Source organism: Cornus florida, unplaced genomic scaffold, assembly GCF_030987335.1.
Source record: "Cornus florida cultivar Cherokee Brave unplaced genomic scaffold, ASM3098733v1 CherokeeBrave_3.0.0_Hap2_Chr01, whole genome shotgun sequence".
Classification (NCBI taxonomy): domain Eukaryota; kingdom Viridiplantae; phylum Streptophyta; class Magnoliopsida; order Cornales; family Cornaceae; genus Cornus; species Cornus florida.
In genome coordinates this window covers 8,050,927-8,060,205 of record NW_026775571.1, presented here as the reverse complement: position 1 = coordinate 8,060,205, position 9,279 = coordinate 8,050,927, and the positions used below count along the sequence as shown (strand labels likewise).

The following is a 9,279-nucleotide window of genomic DNA, read 5'->3' as shown; positions in this document are numbered from 1 at the left end:
CCACTATGGCAAGAAGGATTGGAACAAGAGCTACAATGCTTTTATTTAGAGTCTCGAGGATGATGCCATCTTGGCAGCTGAGGAGGCAGAGTTAGCAAAGATAAAGGATGATGCAGTAGTAGTAGCAGCAGCAGCAACAGATGATCCAGCAGACCCACCGGTGGCTGCGGACGCACATATAGATATAGACCTAGAGCTGGAGCCTCCAGAGGAGTCACCACATCACTCTCCAGCAAGATCACCATTACATTCTCAGGAGCAGAGTCAGGATATACCTCAGTTTCATAATCCAGTCATCCTTGACGCTCTAATTCAAATACCTAGCCTAGGAGAATGTTTCCAGACCTTGGATAATGCGGTTGTATCTCTTCTGGCAGATGTGACCTCCCATAGCACCGACATGACTACTCTCCATGCGGATGTCTTGACTGCACTGCAAGGCATTGCCAGAGATATTTGGGGATCAAGTCTTAATGATCGGTACTAGATTTGTGTGCTAGTTTGAGGGTAAGGATGTGATCATTTCTTTAGTTGATTTAGATAGCAACATATTTGATGTCGGTCCACTTAAAAAGGAGATATTCATGAGTTGTTTTGATTTGCATGATCATTGTCTCGATGTATGGAGGACCATACTTATTTGCTTAGTGTTGAGATTTTGGGAGATTGGTTAGAAATGGTTGAAAATTTGCATACTTGAGGTAGTTTTCTCCGAATGCTAGTTTGCAATATTGGTGCCTCTTTAGTGAGAAAGAACTTAATGTTTGTGGGTATCATTTCTGGAAACCCTCACAAGACTTCACTCGTCCACTAGGGGTAACCAAGGGGTTTAAAAGGCTTATTGCATACGCTAAATGCAATCGTGTTCCCTACGAAAGTGGCGTTACCCTTTTATTGCTTTCTAGATCATAGTTGTATAGTTATTCATTTCATTCCTTTACTTTACAACTCATTGCTAGGGACTAGCTATATTTACATTTGGGGGTGTGATGAACACTGAAAAGTGCGCATTTAAACCCTTTAAGCTCGAGTATTCTAGAACCTTTTATCTATCTTATCTTCCCATTTTAGACTAATTTATGTTATTGTCCTTTTCAGGCACCTATCCCCAAAATAAGTTAATTCAGCCAAATTAGAGCATAAAAGAAACAATCTCAAGCTAAATGGAAGAAAGAAGTAAAGTGGAAGCAAAGTGGTGGAAAACAGCAATTTTCAATCGATCAGACCTATCCCAGATCGATCTCATAGTGATCAATCCAGCCTCACCAAGATGGATCAAACCCCTTGTCCTTATCCTTAAAAATTTCCATCCTTGATCGATCCAACATTATTCAGATCGATCGAACTTCTTTGATCTTATCCCCACCTACCACTTTTGTCTTTTTCCCAAAATATCCCAAAAATATCTCAAATTTGTCTTATTCCATAAAGGCGCTGCCAAGGTCTGATCGATCTGGCCATACTCTGATTGATCTGGCCATAGTTCGATTGATCTCATCAGAATTCGATCGATCAAACCTCCTCAAGTTTGAAATAAAATAGAGTCCAGCTCATTAAAAGATGGCTCGTGGTGCAATCATTGAAAGGGGCCTAGTGCACGAGACCTGGACATTGGGTGTGACACTTGAGCTACCTATATAAGAATTTTGAGCCATTTTTACAAAAGACGAGAGATACAATCTTAGATATACACAATCTTGGGGAGGAGGCTAGAAATTAGAGAGATATACACCATTTGGGAGTTCTTCCATTCATCTAGGGTTTCTATTAAGAAGAAGACCATTCCTACCATGGAAATAGCCCTTGAGGGCTGGATGACTATATCAATGAGTGGCTAAACATCTTCTTGGGGCTAGAGTTAGCCCTGAACATGCCTTCCAAATCTTGATGTTTTGTATTTTGAGGGGATTTATGTTGTAATTCTTGTCTAAACATTTGATTTATATATAAATCTTGTTTCTACAATGATTTATGCTGTTTAATACTTCCAATTGATCATTCCATTCTATTCATATGTCTATGTATGCTAGAATAGATGTTCATGTGTTTATCTCTTGATTTTGTGTTATTAATGCATGTCTATGTGTGTTGATGCTATGAATCTAGAGATTGTCAAGGCATGGTGCTTTAATGGAATACGCTTGTGGTTTGTTTGATGGTTCATACTCATTTCTTGATGGATTGTACCTCTATCTTAGTTTAATTTGTTTAATTTACATGTCCTTAGCTTAGTTGTAGTGTAGTTGCCTTATTTTCTTAGATGTGAGGACAATCCATGCTTGTTTGATGTTCCATGCCTATGAATGCAAGTAGTATAATTCTTTAGCTTGTTAATGTGTTTTAATTGTGAGCTTAAAGGAAGGAATAATGGCTTAGTTTGATATATTGTACTATTCATTAGGTTGTCTAGACAATGTATATCTAAATAGTCATCCACACTTGTTGAATCAATCAATCACACCTCTTAGTATTGCAACACATATTTCCCCTCACTCATTACACACTGAATATCTAGAAAGGTGATGTTTAGTGGTGACCTCTAAATCCCAAGATCCCTCTCTCTTATTCCCTCATCTTTAATAACTTTAATCACTTTGTATTGAATTTGTTTACATTGTAGTTTAATTAACCAATCAAACCACCCTTTGATCACTTGACCTACTAATCTAACCTTGTTTCCATAGTAAATACGAGTAGAAGAGCCTAAGGAGCATGAGAAGCCAATTCCAGCTCAGTCCGAGCACTCCTCCTCTTCTACTTCCGCATCTTCGTCTTCTTCATCGGCAGATGAGGTTGAGCATATACCACCTCCTTTACCACCACCAACACAGCCCGTCCAGGTCTGAGATAGACCTATCAGGAGATATTCACGCCTTACAGTGGCGCATGAGTCTGTCTTTGACACTGTTTTCTTCTCCCAGTCGATTCTGACCAGGGCAGCTTATAATGATATTGATCGACGCAACATTTCAGCTATTCTGGCAATGGTGACTTACTCTGTGATAACTGCTTAAATGTTACACATTTCAGCACCTAAGCTAGGGTATTTTAGTCTTTGCATCTATCTTAATTTTATGTTTTAGTCCTAATTTATGTTTATGTGTATTTCAGGGTAATAAAGTTAAAATGAGCTAATTTTGGTTCACTAAAGCCTTTTTGGAGTCAAGCAAAGATATTCAGAAAAAGCTCAGAAAATGACAAAAAGGAGGTCGCAGCCCATTGCTCGTATAGTGTGTTTATTCTTCAAAAGCGGTCAATCTCAGGCCTTTTATGATGTTCCCAAAGATGAAGAAGCAAACCAATGAGCTCGGGGCTAAAATGGAGCTAAATAGGGCTTAAAGGAAATTTCCAACTCTGGGGGATCAATCCCCCAGGGTGGGGGATCGATCCCCCAGGACTTGGCAACATTACAGATTTTTCTTATTCTTTGGGCTTATTTTGTGAACTATTGGGCTTTAATAGGGTTATTACTTAAGGCCCAGTAAGCCATTAGTTTAGGGTTAGTTTATATTTTATTTAGGAGAGAGTTTTATTATTTTATTATTAAGTTTTCTTATTAAGTTTTATTATTTTCCATACCGTGATATTACGTTCTCTCTGGGGAAAAAGGAAAAGCTAGGGCTTGAAGAACATTTTTACAGAGGCTTTGTCTACAATTGAAGGAGGAAGAAGAAGGAGCCAAAAAATGGAGATGGAGCTTGTTGACACCATGATCATTTTCTCCATGAGCTAGTTCTTCACTTAGGGCTTGGATGAGCCCTAAGTTCATGTAACCTAACCTTTGTTTTTATTTTCTTAGGGAATTATTATGTTGTAATTAAATATATGGCCTTGTGATTTATTTATATATACATGCTTGATTTGACAAATTAGGGCTTGTATTGATTAATTCTTCCATTGAAATCTCCAAGTTGATTGTATGTCTATATATGATTAATTTGGGATTTTATTCTTCATTAAATGATTGAAAATTAATTCTTCCATTGATTCTATATGAAAATTGCATGTGTATGTGTGATTGATTTAGAATTATACTCTACACTAGATACTTCTTTTAGTTGTGTTTAGTGATGGCCATAGCATGAGACTTAGTTGATACAATTGTCAATTAATTTGATGGATAAAGGCTTAATTTTGATAGGTTGTTCTACAAATTAGCTTATTATCATTAGGTAATTGTAGTAAAGTAGGCAATTTGTGCTTGATTATGTTAAACCATACTTCTAATTACAATTAGTATTATCCTCTTGATTGATGTGTGCTTTTATCGGATACATTTGTGAATGTGTATGGTGGGTTATGACGTAGTCTTGAATTCACTTTAGTTTAATTGTCATTAGGTAGACAATTCATTCTTGATGTTGATAATCTATGCTTATAATTGTGATTTGTGATGATAATGTGACCACATCTATAATTACACTAATGAATTCCCCATTAATTGAAAGCATATGGTTAATTGGATGGGCTTAGTGGTGAATCCTAACCCTAAGACTCTCTTCATATCTCTTTAATTCTTAGTTTAATTTAATTTAATTTAATTTACTTGCATTGTCATTTCTATTTCCATGCTTTCGATTTAACTCTAGTTTAATCACTTCACCAAAAATCTTTTTCTCTCTCTCTATCGCTCTCTCTCTCTCTTGTGCAATCTCATTAGCACTAAAATCAAGTTTAATCCCAACACGTGTTCAATCTCTTGGGTTCGATCCCTACTCACTATATACTTCAGAGTATAAGTGTCTAGCGGTTTTATAAATTATAAAATATGATGCCCACTTGACATTAATTCTAAACCTAAAGTGTTGTGCATTATTTTGTGCACACGCTCGGGTCGCATCATAATTTTGGCGCCGTTGCCGGGGATTGACGGTTTAGTTGGAATTGAATCAGGCATTAGGGTTAATTTGATTGTTTTCTTTAAATTACTATTTTCTTACAAATCCCTCTTGTTCAATTAGGTACTTGAAAAGAAGAGGAGCAAGCATTGGATCTTGGCACCATTGTGACGTTGTTGCTACGGACTTTCGTGAGCTTCCTTGAATTTCTTTTACTATAATTGTTCAATTCTCTACATGCTTGTGAGATAGCCCTTGTCGAGGCTATCACATTATTTAAATTCTTATCCAAGCATAAGCCCAAAAGGAGGCTATTACTTTCTTGATAGAAAGCATCGGCCCGTGTGGAGGCAATTTAATTTTATGCATTGATATAACATGGGAGTATGGGAACATCGTATATGGAGGTGGTGAATTGTTGTTGATTATTGTTGTGGTTTGTTGTGAAGTTGTTGTGGTTTAATCTTAAATCATCCATTCAGCATTAGGAGGTAGTTCTAGGAGAATTATTCCCATTCTTGATAATCTAGGTGAGTATCACCCTCTTAATGGGCATCCACCTCAAGGTATGCATCCATCCTTGAGAATTCCACATCCTAATGTGTTTCCATAACCCAATCAAATGCAACAACCTCCAATAATACAAATCCATCCTCAAGATCATGTAGTTTATCCCCCAAATCCTAAATTATCTATTCGGGATCACTACACTCCAAATGAATACAATGCACCAACATGCATCTGGTTGCCAAACTTTCGGGCAACCCATTATGAAATCAAGCCCGCAACCATCCAAATGTGCCCCATTTTCTATGGGGTGAGCAATGAAGAACTACATAAACATTTGGATGAGTTTTTGGAAGTTTGTTCAACCGTGAAAATCATGAACCTTCCGGAAGAAGTCTTAAAAATGAAGCTTTTCCCTTTTACTCTTCGGGAAAAGGCTAAATATTGTTTCAACAACTTGAGGGCGAATTCAATCACATCTTGGGCTCAATTACAATATGAATTCCTAAAAAAATTTTACCCCCCAAGTAGAACCGATTCTATGAGAACTACTATCCGTGAATTCTCCCAAAATGAGAGAGAACCTTTACATGAAGCATGGGAGCGTTTAAACGATTTGCTATAGAAGTGTCCACATCATGACATTCCTAAGTGGCAATTAGTTCGCTGATTCTATGAAAGCTTATCCGATACCAAAAAAAGTATGGTTGATGCTTCATGTGGAGGAGTCTATTTGGATAAAAATGAAGACGATGTGTGGCATCTTTTTTATCGCATGAGTGAAAATTCAATGCATCGTTCTTCATTGTCCCGATTTGGCCAAAATTTGAATGGAGGAGGGCAGAAAACCTCCAATCTTTCTCAAATAAATACTTCCTTGGAAATTGCCGCCGAGGTCAAAATTCTTACTCAAAGGTTTGATAAATTCCTTGCGAGCCAAAACCCGGTAATTCAAACATCCAACTCTTTCCATTCTCAAAGTATGACGTACATGACTTGCTCTAGTTGTACTCATAATACTTCCAATTGTCTTATTGGACAAAGTTTTCCAAGTTAGTATCAATAACAAGTCAATGCTGTTTCCATTCATCCGGGAAGTAATCCAAATTCCAACTCCTATAATTCCGGATGGAGTGATCCTAACTTTTCTTAGAGAAATCAAGGAGGAGGTATCATTCCTTCTCTTCATAAAAATTCTCAAGAAAAGTATGTGGCTCCCCACCTCCAAAATGCAAACTCTCAAGCATACCTCTCTCCATCTTATCTTCCTCCAAATGTGAATCAATTCTCCAATTCTCCAATTCTCATTCTTTAAATCATCAATCTTTTTCTCATCCACCTCAAGAGCCTCCTAGAAATCCCACTTTTGAGGATAAGGTTTTAGAAGCTTTGGGTGATCTTCGAAAGGAAAATCAAATGTTTCATTCGCATTCTCAATCAATTGCAAAACTTGAAGCCCAAATTGGGCAAATGGTTCAAACAATGAAAGGGAAAGGGCCTATTCAACCCAAACTTAACCAAAAGGCATATTCCATTTCCACCTTGAGGAGTGGGAGAAAAATTGATAACAAAGTTAAGAGACCCAGTGAAGTTAGTGTTCTGGTGCAACCAAGTGTTAGCCCATTTACCATTCCCAATTCCATTCCTACTTCACTAGGGACAAATGGTCACATTAAGGAGCAAATTCCATCATCATCATCTTCCTCCCATGTAGAGAAGCCTTATGAGCCAAAAGCTTCATTTCCTCAAGCTTTAAACTTGATTCCATTTTCGAGGCAAGAAGGAAAAATCAATGACATGATAGAAGTTTTTAAACAAGTTAAAATCAACCTTCCTCTTCTTGATGCTATTCGACAAATTCCACCATATGCCAAGTTCTTGAAGGACTTGTGTACTAAAAAAAGGAAGAACAAGGGACCAAGCCCAAAGAAAGTGCTTCTCACGGAGCAAGTGAGCTCTATCAAAGACCCCGGCGCGCCAACCATCTTTTGCACCATAGGAAACCATGAGGTCAAAAGGGCTCTTCTTGACTTAGGGGCTAGTGTTAATGTTATTCCTTACTCCGTGTATCTTCAATTAGGTCTGGGAAACCTTAAGCCAACTTCGGTAGTTATTCAACTCGCCGATAGGTCTACAAAACAACCAAGGGGAATTGTTGAGGACATCCTAATCAAAGTTGACAAATTCTATTTCCCGGTTGATTTTGTTGTGCTTTACACTAAGCAGGTTCCTAATCCTACCACTTACATTCCCATCATCTTAGGAAGACCATTCCTTGCCACCGCTAATACGACAATCAATTGTAGGTCGGGCATTATGGACATCTCTTTTGGCAATATGATGGTTAAGCTTAATGTGTTTAACACGAGCCAACATCCCATCGATGAAGGCGAGTGTTTCATGGTGAATGTCTTGGATGAAATTGTTGAAGAAGCCATTCCTTCAAATCTTTCCATTCCTTCTGAAGATCCTCTTGAGGCATACCTCTCTCACTTCAATATGGATGCATTTGACATTGAAAGCTCCATATATGAAGTGAATTCTCTAATGGACTCAGTGGCCATCTTAGACTTCCCGCCATGGAAAAACTCAAAAGAACCTCTTCCTCCAGTTGCAAGTACTCTTTCTTATCAAGAAGAGGAAGAAGTGGCAAGTTCGCTAATGGCCAATCCAATTTATGAGGACATTCCTTGTAATATTGAGCATGAAGTCATTGAGGTGACCTTAGTGAATGAGAAGAAAATGATCAATGTGGAAGTTGACAAAAAGGATGAAGAGATTGAGTTTCCTAACAATCCAACCGAGTCTTTGAAAGACATTACCTTGCCAAGTGCAAGGCCGATCATGATGGACTTTATTTTCAAGACCGTTGATGAAAGGGAACAAATTGCATCTTCCATCATTTCTTTCCAAATCATTCTTCTAGGAGATGTATTCATTGTTGTGAGAGAATATCTGTGACAACCCTGGATTTTTCAACCTAGTGTGTCCTGTGATGACCCAAAACAGATCCAAAATGCGGAAGCAAAAGATAGAACAATGGTCTTTAGAGATACAACACTCCTCTAAGACACCAATGTGACCCTCGACGAGGTCATAAAACCCAAAGGAAGAAAATGCGGAAGCAACATTTCAAAAATGGAAAAGAATGAACCTAGGGGCAAAATGGTCATTCCACACTGAAATGAGCGCCAACGTGCACACCATTGGAAAGAAAATGAAAAATTAATAAATATAGACTCAAGAATCACTTGATTCGGAGTCCAGACGGCAAAGATATCAAGTTCTGAAGTCGAAGGAAGGGAAACCCTATTCCGGTTCGAACCAAAAACAGACACTACCTTACTAAAACTTGAAGCGCTTGAGCCACAAGAAGAATCTGAAGCTCTAATTAGTACCATTGGAAAGCTTATTTCGACGTGATCAATTTAGACTCAAGAACGGACCAATTCGGAGTTAAAACAAAGAAGTTATGATGATTTGAAGTCAGAGGTGCAGTGCTGAACCAAGACACACACACCCGTGAACAGTACTTCTAGCACTCGAACAAGGACTTCAAGCACTCAAAAATTGCCCTAAGAGATCTGCCCAAAGTTCGAGTGCTCGAACTCCCCATTTAGAGCGCTCGAACTCCTGTAGGCTGCTCTTGAAATGCTGACTTGAAATGCAATTTTGAGGACTTTCTGGGCCTTTTTGAGAAAAACACAAAGAAGAAACTATCCTCAAAATCATGTTTTCTAGCCAACCATGCCAAAATAAAACTTTATTTTTCATCTGAAAACCCCAAAATGCCCTTATGCTCAGTTTAGGCTCAAAACGGCAAAAAATGTAAGTTTGCACCAAACATACTTTTGACCCCAAATGCACTTCTAGGCTGAAACGAATATGCACGCAAACGTAATAAGTGATTTTGAGCACGCGAAAATGGTCCACG

The 9,279-nt window shown here is 38.1% G+C and overlaps 1 non-coding gene across 1 annotated transcript; it reads right to left on the bottom strand.

Moving 5' to 3' along the window:
* Window positions 1–5,886: 5,886 nt before the first annotated feature.
* LOC132283468 (small nucleolar RNA R71) lies at window positions 5,887–5,990 on the bottom strand. Its single transcript, XR_009472047.1, has one exon. It is a non-coding gene; the product is annotated as a small nucleolar RNA R71 (small nucleolar RNA).
* Window positions 5,991–9,279: the final 3,289 nt, after the last annotated feature.